At 33.7% G+C, this 16,669-nt stretch overlaps 1 long non-coding RNA gene across 1 annotated transcript; it reads right to left on the bottom strand.

Annotated features, from left to right (window-relative positions):
- Positions 1–1,219: 1,219 nt before the first annotated feature.
- LOC147505978 (uncharacterized) lies at positions 1,220–7,639 on the bottom strand. Its single transcript, XR_015220724.1, has 2 exons — positions 7,322–7,639; positions 1,220–1,880 (listed from the first exon to the last, which is right to left on the bottom strand). It is a non-coding gene; the product is annotated as an uncharacterized LOC147505978 (long non-coding RNA).
- Between the last annotated feature and the right edge of the window lie 9,030 nt (positions 7,640–16,669).

Below are 16,669 nucleotides of genomic sequence, written 5' to 3'. Positions count from 1 at the left end.
TGGGTCATGCTCAGGTCAAGCTGGAGTTCTAGGTGTTTGGGTGCGGGTCGAGCTCGAACTTAGCCTTGGTAGGGCGCGAGTCGTGCTTAGGGAAAAACTCAAGGTCTAGGGCGCTTCGAGTTTTGCCGAAGTTTTGCCTTCCAAGGTGCGGTCGCGCTTCGACTAAAATTATAGTTCCAGGCGTTTGGTCGCAGGTGGCGCTCCAATTTGGGCTGCCTAGGGCGCGGGTCGCGCTCCGTGTAATTCTGCGAGGAAAAATTTTAATGCTGAAACAGACAACCACAGTTAGAATCAAACAAGAGTGGGTGGGTTTTGGGACTTTGGAAGACTAACAATTCTAAATAAAACAATACTAAAGGGAACTAGATGGCAACGACGCCATTTGATAAAATAATAAAATTGAATAATAGTTTTACCTACGCATAAATGATGAAATTCAAACGCAAGTAAAACTAAACTTTATAAAGATAGTGTTTCTCAAAGATTTCTACTCTCGAATCTATCGAAATAGAGTGGAGTAAAAGATTAGTTCCACTCCTAGTTCTTTAGCATTCAAAGTGTTCTACGACTATAAGTCTATCCAAAGTTAATGAGAGTTTTACGAAGGGAATTATACTACGATGTCAATTTAAATACTAAACAAGATACGAATAACAAAAATGACAAAATGCTAATTTGATACTAGATAAAGAATTAGGGGGGATTGATTCCACCTTAACTCGACTTAATTCACTAACGAAGAATCGTCGTAATCCGAATTGAACTGCTTTCATATAACAATTGGTTCTTCCTAATTCCTAGTTGTTCATGATAATCTCTACCAACTAACATCTAGCATGTGAAACAATCAAACCCATTCTCATGGTGAACTAATTGTTTTCTAGAATAGAATGGAAATTACGACTACTCTACGCCAACACAAATCAAGCTTCATCAAGACTTCTTCAAGACTTCTTCAACCTCCTTTAATGGAGGTTTAGCCTAGAATCATTATGCTATCATTTCCAATCGAAATTAAACTAGACATCATATAAATATTCTAACTTTACTAATTTAACTAATCAATAATTCAAATCTAAATTAACAACTAAGAAATAAAATTGATTCTAATGAATTTAATAATTGAACTAGATTATGATTAACTAATTATGAAATAAAGACAACTAATTTAAGAATTTAACAATACTAAACTTAAACAAGACTTAAATCAATAACTAAATTGGAATGAAATTGAATACTTTATTATAAACTAATATTTGATTCTAAAAAACAATATATTCGTTCTAATACTAATTAATTGAAAGGGAAAACTAGATCTAAAACAATAATTAAAAACTAATTAATGGAATAAAATTCAAAACTAGATCTAGAAATCTCTAATGGCTACTTTCTACCCTAAGCTAATTCGTGCTTTTTTGTTAAGTTTTGTGTGTGGAAATGGAGGAGACCAGATCCACATTTTCGTGCATGGGCTGAGGAGCCATGCTTTGGGCCAGAAAATCGAGCCCAAAGCCCAATTTCTTCAGTCCACAGAGCCTTTTTCAGCTGGCTTTGACTTCAATAGACTTTTCGTCCACTTTTGCTCCTCTGATTGGGTCAAGGTTTGGACCATTGGAAATCTCTTTCCGAGCCGGTCGTTTTGACATAAAGTACGCCAAATTCCGAGGCTTGAGTCCAAAGATACGGTCTTCAGAAGTTCTGCTGACTTGTGTGTGCTGTTTCTGCCCGCGTTGACTTTGACTTTTCAGCTTTTGACCAGGCTTTACAAAGACTTTTTCTCCTTGAATCTTGACATTTAATCGCAGAACTTCTTAACAACCAACCCTTGCTCTTTTATCTCGCCAAAGTGGCACATTTCTGCACGTAATTGACTTCAATGCCTAGAATACATAAAAACACGTAATCAGCATTAACTCTTATTTATTACTCGCATAATTGGTATAAAAGTATTATTGTTAAGGGGTTAAAACTACAGTTTTGGGCTCTTATCACTGACACTTCATACAATCAAGTGCTAGATATAGCAATGATTCCCAAAAGAAGGCCATTCACTGTAATCAAATGGAATTTATCTTAGAAAATGGACTTTCAATTGAAAGCTTGTTCTACCAATCTTCTTCAAGCTCTAGCTAGAAATAGAAAGAACCCACCCACGACAAGCAACAACGTGGATTGACAGTGGCTAATGTTACTGAAAATTGGTTTAGAGTCAACTCTTCATAGGGTCCACAAGACTGCTTACAAACAATATCCCATAAATGTACCTAGAAGTTTAGATCATTGTATGCATGCTAGCAATCACTAATAAGTCTAACATCTATGAAGAGAATAGCAATCCCATTACTAAACACAAGGGATACCTAGCGAATGACATTGCCGATAATCACGAATGGCATAGACTCACACTAATCCCATTATTAAACACAGAAAGATGGTATAGAGGACGCTACTACAATCGACTAAAACCAGATACAGACTACCGTAGATCTACATTTACAAAAGCGCATCTATCATTTAATGCCATAGCGCTATACTTTTATTTAACTCTAGAGGATGTGTGTGACATATGGGTGTAGCAAACTCATCAGTTGGAAGAAAAGAAAGATCATCACTCTTCGTCGATGAGTTTTCTTTTTTGAAGGATTGTGCTCAACTGACTTAGATCCTTATGTCACAGACTTACCTTAGATAAAGAAACTAACAGTAAAAGAGGGTAAAGAAAATGAATATTATCTCGGTGTAGTAGTAACACAATATACACAGCGTAAATGTTAAATACAGCTAGTAGAAATAGAGCAAGGTCTTAAATTATTATAAGTACACAATGAACATGCTCTAAAAACAACATATCTAATCGCCAGTAAAAAAATATGAATAACACAAACAAGATAAGGGCACACACAACTACACTTAAGTCTCTCAACTTGAATATGCCCTTACTCGCTCCCTCTTACAATAACATCAAACGAAACTCAAGATAAGGGCCTACACTTAAGACGCTCAACTTGAATATGCCCTGACTCCACGTACTCCTCCTAGCGCCAAGGCAAGGTCACCAATGAAGCGTAATATGTGGATTGGGGATGCACGATTAAGAGTTCGTTTGAGATGGTGCAAGCGGTCTCTGAACCAACCTTTGATCACGTCATAACTCACAATGACAGATGATATTCCTATGAGTTGCTATATGAAGCCCTTGTTAGGAGTGCTATTTTTTTTTTTATCAAATTCAAGAACAGTACTGAAGCAGTTAAAGTTATAATACTTGCATAATGCTTAGAATTATTGGATACAGACATGACTCTAGTAAGCCAACGAAAACTGTAGGCACACTCGATCGATAAATCTCATTCAATCATAAAATGAAATATAATACAATAAGACTAGCTTTTTAGAATGAAGGGGGGACTTTGGACGTGGGCATAAACCGCTGACCAATGTAGTGTTCCTTTTCTAAGCTCTATGAAGGCTTTCTTTTGTTATTGTCACCTAAGTAAGCAACCACATCACTTCATGTCACAAGCATTGAAGGAATGAAGGGTATCATTGATAGGGTTATATACTAAAAGCATTACTTTTGTAATAACTCTAATTATTTATATTTTAAATGAGAATCATATGGGCAAATGTTATTCATATTATATATGTTATTAGTTATATGCATGTGTCTAATACTTTATGTTGTTGATGATATGGTATGAACACACAGAAGATCATATCATCAGTATCTTATAAAGTATAAGTAATCGTTCACAACTTAGATGGATTTTGACAAACCATTGGTACGGTTGTAGTATAATATGGTATTAATCTATCTTAACTATAGGATTACACTAGTACACTTTTGTGTGTATTGAACAGGAGCAAGTGAGGTTGTTTCTCTTTATACTGACTATATAAGAGAACAAACGCCTCTGTTATTATGGATGTTTGTCCTCCTAATCCGAATATGATAACGGGCACTTATGTGCATTGTACATTGCTTTAAATCATCAATGAGTGAGATTCATTTGTGAATCAACAAACTCGATGGATTGGGTAATGACAATGTATGTAAGGTGTGTTGTTGATTATAGAAGGAATAATCCGTGTCCCGCAAGAAGTCGGGCTGATGATGTCCTCTTGAGGAGCTCATAAGGATTGTCATGTAAACCCTGCAGGTGGATTTGATCCGACATGACATTGAGGTTGAGTGGTACTACTCAAAGATATAAGAAGTTGATTAATGTAGTTGTCAGTAACTTGACTTAATCAATGGACATTCGATATCTTAAACACGGGAAGATCAACGAGCATATAATATAGAGCCCATAAACGTTGACACGTAATTTGGGATTATGGCGATAGTGCAATAATGGCTTTTAGTGGAACAAGCCATTTGTTGACGGACTTGGTCGGTGTGTTCTGGGCGAACATGGAAAGCCCAAGCCCATTAGAAGGCCCAACCCTAATTTCTCCTCATGGTCCCTGTTGTAGCCTATAAATAGATCTCTTCTCTCCTGGTCGAAATTAACCATTCACTATTCATTTTTCTGGATTGAAAAGAAAGGCAAGAAAAGATAGATCCAAAATTGGATCTAGCGTTGTGAGAGAAAAGGGGGTTGGTAGATCGTTGCCCACATAACGTCCAATCTATTGAAAGAAATACAACAGAAGATCAAGGGGTTGATTTGTTGATTCGGATTCATAGCTATTGGATTCTTAGAGTTATCTCAACCGGATTTACAGGTATGTTTTCCTATCTAAAATCGTGAGAACCATTAATTCCGCTGCGCGTGGTTTTCACGGTTTGTAGAAATATTCATTCTGAAATAACAGTTCCTACAATCATATCCATGAAAGTTTTGACAAATAACTTCCATTATAGGTGGAGGGCCGACTGTTATGCATTTAAAAAAAAAGCTTACCACTTGCAGAGTCAAATGAAAGAAAAAAAACAAGTTTTTTGAAATTTATAACTGAGCTCATGTTTTCAAAAAAATCAAGTTTTTTGAAGTTTATAACTGAGCTCATGTTTTCAATCTAAACACTAATCTAACAAAGTTAATTAGTATTTAATTCAAAAGTCACCCTTCTTCAAACCGAAAATGAATAAAAAATGGGGTAAAGGCGAAAACCCAAAAAATGAAATAAAAAACAATTGAAAAGTTACTGATTACCTTTAGCACTAGAAAATAGAAACCAAACGATGGGTTGTCCAAGAAGAAGGCCAATTCCGAATGCTGTCATGAGAAGGAGACCAATTCGGAATGCGACATGAGAATGAATCGAAAAGATTAAACGCATAAGTTATGGGGTTGGTCACACAATTTCCAGTGAGAAAGCGGGTTTCTCAAGAGAAGAAACCGATTCAATTCGCGGACGTGGGCAGCATTTTCAACAATGGTGAGTAAGGGGGGGTGGGGAGGGGCAGAGACAGACAGCAGCCGAGAGTCATTTTACACCTCTCTGAAAAAAGTCAACTCAAGAACATTCGCATACGCTCACTTGACTAAAAGACTAAACCCTAATTCAAAACCAGAAAAAACTTTCGCATGATGGAAACAACAATGAACACAACTGAACCTTGTGCTAGGAAAACCATCAAATGACCATACAACTTTCTCTTTAACTGGAGTACATTCATAAATTAGGGAGTTTCAACCTCAAGCTCAGTCAACTTACGAATAAGTCAGTCCATAAACAGGGTACATAAGTTTCAGCACAATATATTTTGCTATAACAAGAACAAATACTAACAGGGACCATAAAAACTGAATTCAACCACCAAATGGTAGACTCAGGAGAATATAAAATGCATAGGCCTCCACATTAGCAGGTCAGCACCTTTGGCTCAATCCAAATAGGGCTATGCATGCAAGCCGGAGGTACAAATCGTTCAAAGCTTCCGTCTCCCAAATTGAAAATTACAGTGCCAAAAGATGATTTCCATATATGTAAAACAAGGAAGAGCATCATAACCAAAATATACGCAATTTGGCTTGCAGTAACCAGAGAATTGTGAAGCTGGGAACGACATGTAAGAAATACTACCTAAGAACAAGGTGTGACCACCCAAGCTCTTCACCCTGTTCCAGACTAGCATATCAGGGTCCAACTTGTAGATTTTAAAGCCAATCGTTGGTGCTTCCTTTATGATGACAGGCGCCTTCGGGATTCGCCTATAAATTATTAACAAGTCCCTCGATGCTTCCACAAGGTATATCTTGTTCTTAAACATACACTCGTAAACATTTGGGCCTTGCAAGGATTGTGTCACAACTGGTTGACGGGTGGTTGAGAAGTCTCAGACCTTCACCCAATCTTTGTAGTATATACGTAATCATCAGAGGTCGAAGGGTCGGCAGACAAAACAAGCTTAAGGATTTCAGGAGTGGATATGTCATGTGAGTATGGGGGCAGGTGGATCTGGTTTTGGACTGACAAGAACGGATTCAACAGACAAACTGAAACTAAGTGGTCCTTGGTCTCCTCGATTATAAGCCATCCCTCTGTAGAACAAATGCAGCGGCTGTTACTTGGTATATGCATGTCCAAGTCATACATCCTTGTTCTCGATCTTCTTCTGCTCCCAGGAAAAGGGTTGAAAAAACTAAGTGTGTGCCTCCAACGATTAGGAACCATACGCATGGGAAGTTGACGATCAGGGAGATGAGAATTGTGTTGTGAGACATGGTGCCACCAATTGCAGACAACACCAAACCGAATGCGGTCATGGACGCGTTTCAGCTTATTAAGTATCATCTCTAGAATATAGTCTGGAAGCGCAGTCCAGTCGGGCACCCTTTCACTGTCTATAATAGCATAAAAAGGCTCCCTCTTCCTACTCAACGTTTTACAACTAGTTTTTGTAGCATTTCTGCTAATAGCATGAGCCGGATACAGGTGCCGGTCTTGTCGATGGTATCTTGTTCTCCTTCTGATGAAGTTGTTGTTTTTGTGTTTGTGTTTGGGAAGAAGGCCCAAACTCTGCATCCATCTCTCTTTGACCCCAGTATGGCACATTCTATCAATGGCGGACCTTTCACTTCGATACGTACTGCTGAGCAGAACCATGCCGGAGAAGGCGAACAGACAACCAAGTTGTAAGTATATTGGAAACACTGATCACAACCAAGTTGTAAGGGATTTTGAAAAAGTGTGTTCGGTTAGAAAAGTGAAACTGGAAACACTGATCAATAGAAGAAATAGAATACTAAATGGAATTAGAAACCCAAATCGAAAGATAATTACTCTTGGCAGCAAACTGACATTAGAAACTTTACCGAAATAGAAACAAATTTAACAACTAAAATAAAAAGATAATAATAGAAAAAGTTACATTGCCTTCGGCAGAAGCAAAGTCAACTGCAGGTGGAGATGGAAGAACTCGCCTATAAAGAATTGCCATAGCCATTTTCTCAAATCAATTTGCTTTCTTTTTTGGAAATGGGAATTGAGTTGTTGTCTTCGCCAGAGTTGTTTTGCCTTTTAGGGTAAAAAATAACATAAAAAACTGTTACCATACCCGCAATCTTTTCAAAAAGCTGGCTGGTATAGCAGGTGTTAAATAAATAGGGAGAGTAATTACTCTCAAGGACTAACCGGAAGGAAAAGTCACTCTAGAACCAGCATTTTATTTGAATCACTCTCAAGGACAGAGAATCACTCTCAAAGACGGAGTTAGTAAAAGTTCAAGTTTACCCCTGTAATCAAGAACCCGCCTACCATCAATTTTGTTCTTTAGAAAACACTCAAAACACACAATCCAAAAAAAAAAGGAGCGGCACAACATAAAAAGAACTGCTATCAAAAACTTGAACTTGGTGGTTCAAAATATGAGTTTTCAGGATGTGGCTTGTTCTTAATGTTCATAACTACCGAATTAAGAACAATCACTGTTGATAGTCATATAATTGTAATATGAACAGATAATGTTCATAGTTCATGATTATGAACAATCATTGTTCATAGTTCAATTGTGGTATGAACAAATAATGTTCATAGTTCATGACTATGAACATTGATTGTTTATAGTACATTATAGACTATGAACACTCATTATTCACTATTCATAGCTCAACAAAGTTTCAAAAAAAAAAAAAAAAAAAAAAAAAAAACAATAACAAACCAAAATAGCGTGCTGTTTTTTTTTTTTTTTTTCCTTGGTAATTCTCTTATTTTTGGATTGTAGACCTTCACTTTCAAGCGATTGTCAAAAGAAACAAGATAGCAAACCCAACAATAATAAATCTCATGAAAATGAAAGAGAAAGACAAAGAATGAGTGGGTTGGAGAAAAAAGGGGTTTTGGATTTTCTCACTCACATAAATTTGTTCTATTTTACAAAGGAAAGGGTAAAAGTGGAATTAAAAAATGATAAAAAAAAGCAGGCCAAATTAGTTTGTCCTTGAGGGTTATTAAATTGTATAAACTGGGTTCGTGGATTATTTAAACGTGAAAATTGTGTTTGTGAGTGATTATACAAAAAAACTTATCCTCTAGAGTTGTTTTGAAACGAAATTGGGTCTTGAGAGAATTTCTTGTAAATAAAACAATAAATATTGGGCTAAAAGCCCATATTGAGAACTTAAAAAGAACCAAGCTCATATTTGGGGTTAAAGCCCAACCCCTCTAATTTCCTTGGCCCGTCACATTCTTCGGCAACTTCCATTGCAAGTTTCTGTAACTCATCAAACCATAGTACAAAATATCAGGATATAGGTATTTATTGATATTCAATTTCTAGATATGTATCGTGGATATATTCTCCTTTTTGGAAATATTTGACATTGTTTCACATGCAAATATCGTAAATATATAAAAAATATCGACAAATATCGTAGATATTGTAGATATTTATTGATATATCATGATAAATTATTTATATTTATTTGAAATACAATAGTAAATATTAAATAAAATTGTTATATACACAAAATATTACAAAATATCCTCAGATATCACAAAATATCCTCAAATATCACAAATATCGTCAAAATATTACAGATATTTACAGTCGTATATATCTCTAAACATATCGTGATATTTATATATCTTTTTCTAAAATCTGGATAGATATCTCCAAATATCGCGATATATAGGAATATTTTGTACTGTGCATCAAACTATCAAAGTCTACATTGTCACTTGCATGATACCGAAACGGATTCCACGAGTCTTCTATGGATGATGTACTGACTTCAATATTTACTTGTCAATTCATTGTTTGACTAATCGAAAAACACATAAACTCAATAGCTAGTCACACACTCACATGTGTTGCTGTAAGTTTGAAAAAATAAAGAAGTAGCTTTTGTTTTGTCGGATACATAAATCAAAAGTCATAGTAGAGGGTGGAAATCCGACATTTAGGAACTAACTTTAGTCAAAACAAAGTGGGATTTGTTCTCACATGTGAACATCTCCCCAATCCGATATTTTTCTCGCATTACAAAACTTAAGTCTCATATGTGTTCGTCAATAACTGCAGTTTTGTCAAACAAGTGGTAAACTGCTTTCTCATGTATGTATTCTAATGAACAGGAAAATGAGTAGAATACTAGAATTTATAAACTTGCCGCTAAAAAGGCTTTACAAAATGTCTCACACAAATTTTCGAATCAAAATATATTTTTATTAAAAATAAACCGAAATACGTTAATCACCAATGATTATGGTGCATAAGTACTTGAAAACTATTTAAGGGATGGATCAAATTGAGATAGCTTCTTCACTTTGTGGTTTAGGATATTAATCCGTAATTTTCAAATAGAATTATCTTAAACTCGATCTAGCTTGTATAATAGTTTTATTATATTAATGGTGATTTAGCGGCAAATTTTCGAATCAGAATATATTTTTATTAAAAATAAACCGAAATACGTTAATGAACAGCGATTATGGTGCATAAGTACTTGGAAACTAAGGGATCAAATTGAGATAGCCTATTCACTTTATGGTTTAGGATATTAATCCATAATTTTCAAATAGAATTATATTAAACTCGATCTAGCTTGTATAATAGTTTTCTTAGATTTATGGTGATTTAGCAGCAAATTTTTGAATCAAAATATATTTTTATTGAAAATAAACCGAAATACGTTAATAAGCAACGATTATGATGCATAAGTACTTGGAAACTAAGGGATCAAATTGAGATAGCCTATTCACTTTGTGGTTTATAATATTAATCTGTAATTTTTAAATTGAATTATTTTAAATTCGATCTAGCTTGTATAATAGTTTTATTAGATTTATGGTGATTTAGAGGTAAATCATCATCGTTCGGCTTACGTACTAATGTATACAAATCACTAAAACAGATTGATTGTTTCCATATCCTCAAAGAATACACTATTTCCACTTGGAAAGATTTATCATATGAACGTGTCCTACGAACGGGTGTGGTAATTATTCGTAATTACTCATATGATAAGGCTAAAAAAGTAGATATTTATGTTTTTAGGTCAGTGCGATACAGTTACATCCGACTTTCCGATTTCTAGTTAACCATTTTTTTATGTTATTTCAATGCATTTGCATCAAATTTCTGATTTCCCGTTAGTTAATCTCTGATTTTAGTTTAATGCAGTTGCATCCAGTTTTTGGTTTTCCGTTAATTATTTTTTGAGGTTAATTCAATGCAATTGCATATAATTTTTGATTTTATGTTAATTGTTCTTTGAGGTTAGTTCAATGCATTTGCATCAAGTTTCTGATTTCCGTTAATTATTTTTTGAGGTTAGTTCAATGCAGTTACATCAAATTTATAATTTCCCGTTAATTATTCATTTAGGTTAGTTCAATGCAGTTTCATCCATTTTTTAATGTTTCGTTAATTAGTCTTTGAGATTAGTTTATTGCATTTGGATCTAGTTTCCGATTTTCCGTTAATAACTCTTTAAGGTTAGTTCAATACATATACATCTAGTTTCTGAATATTTATGCTTTGAAGTTATTTCGATATAATTATATCCGGTTTCTGATTTCCCGTTAACTATCCTTTGAGGTTATTTCAATGCATTTGCATTTAGTTTCCAATTTCCCACTAATTATTCTATGAGGTTAGTTCAATGCAGTTGCATTCGGTTTTTGATTTTATGTTAATTATTTTTTGAGTTAAGTTCAATGCATTTGCATCCAGTTTCCAGTTTCCGATTAATTATTATTTGAGGTTTGTTTGATGTATTTGCATACCGTTTTCAATTTTCCGTTAAATATTTTTCAAGGATTTGCATTCAATTTCTAATTTTCTATTAGTTACTCTCTGTCGTTAGTTTAATACAATTTGCATAAAGTTTATGATTTTCCGTTAATTACTCCTTGAGCTCAGTTATGTATTTGAATCCAGTTTCCGATTTATTTATAATTATCCAATGTGGTGTGTAATACCAACTTCTATTCGATCCATCTCAGAGTGTCCTTTTGCAAACATGACATAAAAAGTAAATTATGCTTAATTTACTATGTGGGATCATCGAAGATTATCCAGTTTTCGATTTCTCGTTAATTATTCTTTAAATTATGCATGACTCACTATGTGGAATCTTCAAAGATTATCTACGAATGGGTATTATTATATTAATTATTCTAAAAAAATATTTGCAAATATGCATAATTATTATATATTAATATTATATTGATCACTCAACCAAATTTCTTATAACGTGAAAACCTCACTCTCCATTAAAAAAAAATAACTCACTTTTGATAAAATCCTTCAACTTCATTTTTTTTGTTTAATAATAGAAGTTTGATTGAAGTTTTGTGAGATTGCCTAATAAGGCGAAGTTCATATATATTGAAGTTACTTGAATAGCAAGGAGTTCCTAATCATATGGAAAGAGATAAGATAAACATCATTTTAAATGCAAAACTATACTTATCGAGACATTCCCACAACATATAACCAACCTATGTTTTGAGGTTAGTTTAATGCATTTGCATCTAGTTTCTAATTTTTTGTTATTTATATTTGGAGGTTAGTTCAATGCAGTTGCATCCAATTTCCAATTCCCGTTATTTATTTTTTGAGACCAGTTCAATGCAATTGCATCCAATTTCTGATTTATCGTTAATTATTCTTTTCGGTTAGTTCAATACATTTGCATCCAATTCCCAATTTCCTATTAATTGTTCTTTGAGGTCAGTTCAATGCATTTGCATCCAGTTTCTGATTTCCCGTTAATTATTTTGTGAGATTAGTTTAATGCATTTGCATACAGTTTTCGATTTCTCGTATTTATTATTTGATAAAGTTACATTTGCATCTAGTTTCTGATTTCCCGTTAATTATTGTTTAAGGTTAGTTCAATGAGTTTGCATCCAGTTTCCGATTTCCCGTTAATTATTTCTTGAGGTTTTGCATCCAGTATATTTTTTGAGATTAGTTCAATACAGTTGCATCCGGTTTTCGATTTCCCGTTAATTATTTTTTATGATTAGTTCAACGCATTTGCATTATGTTCCCAATTTATCATTAATTTTTTTTTTAGGTTAGTTCAATGCAGTTGCATCCAGTTTCCGATTTCCCGTTAATTTAATTTTTGAGGGTTAGCTCAATGCATTTGCATCCAGTTTCCGATTTTCCGACAATTATTTTTTTATGTTAGTTTGATGTATTTGTATCCAAGTTTTGATTTTCCGTTAATTATTCTTTGAGGTTAGTTTAATGCAGTTGTATCCATATTCCGATTTTCTATTAATTACTTTTTAAGATTAGTTTAATACTTGCATTTGCATCCAATTTTCAATTTTCTGTTAAATATTATTTGAGGTTAGTTCGATGCATTTGCATCCAGTTTTCCGTTCCCCATTAATTGTTTTTTGACGTTAGTTTCATTCAGTATTATATATATTTTAAAATATTTGTCATTATTGCTTTGTCATTATTTTTTTTTTTTTTTTTCTATTATATATTTTGTATAATTGTTTTTAACTATGTTTTGAGGCCATGTTAAGGATATATTCGAAATAAGTTAGTGTTTTATCATAGATATTAAAATTGTATGATTTGTAATAGGGAATTAGTTTCTACAAATCACCTATTTTTTAACAATTTTTTTTTATTTGATCAAATATAAATTAGTTTCTACAAATCACCTATTTTTTAGCAATTTTTTTTTATTTGATCAAATATAAATTAGTTTCTACAAATCACATATTTTGTAGCAATTTTTTTTATTTGATCAAATATATAAGAATTCGAACACTAAAAGTGTTTGATTCGTAGTAATAGGAAATTACCTTCTACAAATCACCTATTTTTTTAGTATTTTTTTTTCTTTGATCAAATATATAATAATTGAAAATAGACTCAAACTCTCTAAATATAAGAATTAGAAATACACTCAAACTCCCCAAAGAGATTTCATGTACGTGAGATTGTAGGCTATTAGAAAATATTATCTTTCATATTAGAGTCCCACATATGATAAAAAAAAAAGGCTAACTCTTATATTAGAGTGCCACATAGGAGAGAGAAAATCCTCCTTTAAAGGTCTCTACTTTAGTATATAGATAGTAGATGAATATGTAATCAGTCATTGTGATCATTGCTTTCTTATTTCACGTTTGAGAAGGTCCAAGTGCATCATGAGTCATGACCACAACAAATTGCTTATGTAGCGGAGTAGTCATACAACATGTTTTGACAATGACTTCTTCCATTACAAGGTGAACTAGATTTTTGAACCCGTTCAACGAACGGGGACTGTTTTTATATAATTTTTTTTTAATTTTATTATTATATATAAAATATCTTAAAACTATAATTTTAAGAAGAATAATCTTAAAAAGCCCATTATGGAACACCTCTGCTATGGTGTCTTGATAAGTACCTTTGAAGCTTTATTTTGTTGCTACTTATGAAGGGCGTGTATAACAATTAATTGCAAAAATATTTTCATGGAGAGTGATGCAAATGCGAGAAGTAGAGCATAGTTCGCAGAGTTTTACTAAAATATAACCTATAAGTTTCCATTTCACGATGTTTTGAGGAGAAGCATTTTAAATATAAAATAGGAAAAGTTTTGTTTGGAAACATTTTTTTAGGTATATTGCAAAGTAAAAGAAGAAGAATTAAAATTCTGATCGATCCCAATTATTTTTGAAGTAACTTCTTGTCGATCATGAGTATAACCAGTAAAAGTAATTCTGTGAGTTAGATCGTGAGTATTGATTCAAAACCATATACACTTCATCGATTTTCCTATAGGTGGTGTGAGCACCACTGCACACAGAGCTTCGTTTTTCAGGACTTGAATATTGGTTTTATAAGGTCATATTGTAGACAGTAGACTTACGATATGGAGACTTTAAACTCACATGCTCATTCCCTTAACTGTAAAGAAATCTTTAGTTTTGGCCTATAACAGCCTGATTATGTGCCATCCGTAGGGAAGGAAATGCACAGGAAGCAGTCCTCTTGAAGGATATGGAGGCAAAAGGCGTTCTCCACTTCTCCTAGTTCTTACATACAACACATTGGTTGAGGGACACCTCAAGTCTAAAGATTTTTCCGGAACCTCTGCTTGGTGCGAGAAATGGTTGAGAAAGGTTTTATTCACTGGTTTAACATTTGCAATGAACTTATAACCGCCTCTCGAGATGAGGGTAAGTTGTAGCAGGTGGAGCTTCTCAAAGAATGATTTATAGTAAAATGGAGTGGCTGAGCATACTGTCAATGACATGATCTATCTCTGTTGCAAAAATGTAGCAAATGGATGCATTCTTTTGTGGATGAATCCTTTTGCTTCCTGCATAAACTCCCTTAGTCGATTATCATCAATAAGGGAAATAGGTACTTGTTGTTCCAATCGATTCATGCATTTGAAAATCAAGCTTTTATGAAATTCTATGTTGTAAAATGGTTGTAACGATTGTATAATATTTCTATATTGGCCTGGCTATTGTAAAGTGTTGGCTATCATGTTCTCATTGTAAATTTTGAAAAAGATTAAGGGAGAATGGACATTAATGTTTATTAATGTACGATCAATTTTTTTTCATTCCCTACAAAACACTTGTGTGGATCACTGTGGTGTTCGGAACTTAATTTTCTTCTTCTGCTTTGCTTTTAAAAGTTGGTCACCGTTGGATTGTCTTTTTTTTTTTACCGATTACCTTGTTCATTATATTATACTAAGTAGATCATACAAAGAGCTTTTAGACTTCTCCTAACTCGACTTGCCCCATCATGGGCACCGCGACCATCGATAATCAACCGGACGATTTATTTAATTTACCTCCTTCACTCTGACATGAGTAGAAGACACTCACTCCTTGCAACATAACATTACTTAAAAAATAAAAGGCAGTTTTTCACGAAACATCATCTCTCCCAAAAGTATCGACTTCCCAAGCAAAATAACAGTCTTCCCCATATTTACTGATCCTTTATTGTCTTTTCACGAAACATCATCTCCCAATCATTTGTAGTTAATAATTTGTTTTTGCTTATGCATTGTCTAAAAGGCCTCTGATTCACATCCAATTGACTCTTTAGAAGTGTTCCATAAATGCGCTTTTGGAATGATTTGCCCTAGCAACTAAATCAAAGCAATCAAATACCCAATAAGAACAAAACGTACCTTGTGATTATCTTTGTCATTAGGGACACAGGGTCACGGGTTAGGGTTTCTCAACTAACACCTTGGCCCCTTTGGCAAAGACCTTTGGGACGTTTTTAACCGCATTGACCACTTTGGAAGACAGAGGCTCAATAACAGGACTAACTTCGTAAGACTTTCCTGTCATTATTCTCAAGTTAAAACCCACAAATTCAAGCAAAAAAAAAAAAAAAACAACAATAACAAACAACATAATATCTTACCCAATAAAGTTTCAAAGCTAGCAAAATTTTCATCTTTTTGCAACTTAATGTTATCTCTTGCCCATCAAAATCAGTAGTCGGAAAAAACCATACCAAAGCTCCTTATTCACATTAGTTTAAAAAAAAAAAAAAAAGAAAAAAAAAAGGAGAATTAATAAGTGGGAAGACATAATTACTTGATTAACTGCCAATTGAATAAGCTAAAGCTCCTTATTAGAAGCCATTGAAGATATATCTAAAAATGGGTCTTTATCATTCTCTAACATAGTGTCTAATGGTCTACTGGTAAAAACTTGGAAGGAGTGTTATCTCTTGCACATCAAAATCAAGAGTCTAAAAAACCATTAAAAAGCTCCTTATTCCCATTAGTTTAAAAAAAAATAGAAAAAAAGAAAGAAAATGGGGAATTAATAAGTGGGAAGACATAATTACTTGATTAACTGGCTATTGAATAAGTCAAAGCTCCTTATTAGAAGCCATTGAAGATATATCTAAAAGTGGGTCCTTATCATTCTCTAACATAGTGTCCAATGGTCTACTGGTAAAGCCTTGGGAGGTTGCACCGAGGTTTTCGGTTGAATTTTAGGAATAAGAGAATAACATTCTAGTTATTCAAAAATAATAATAATAATCTATTTTAAGGTACTACTTTTGCAATAATTAATATACCTCTACATATCCATCTCCAAAGTTCACATCATATATATGCCTTTACAGATCGATCTCCAAAGTTCACATCATTTCCAAAGTTATGAGTGTGTGCAACGTGGCAGTTGAAACTTCATGAATATCTTGTTTATGTCATTGTTGATGCAATTGCTCATTGGTACATCAATAAGCCTGTAGCCTCCTCCA

The sequence above is a fragment of the Coptis chinensis genome, chromosome 4, assembly GCF_015680905.1.
Source record: "Coptis chinensis isolate HL-2020 chromosome 4, ASM1568090v1, whole genome shotgun sequence".
Lineage (NCBI taxonomy): Eukaryota > Viridiplantae > Streptophyta > Magnoliopsida > Ranunculales > Ranunculaceae > Coptis > Coptis chinensis.
Note: the sequence above shows the minus strand (reverse complement) of the source record. Positions and strands in the feature narration are given on the sequence as shown.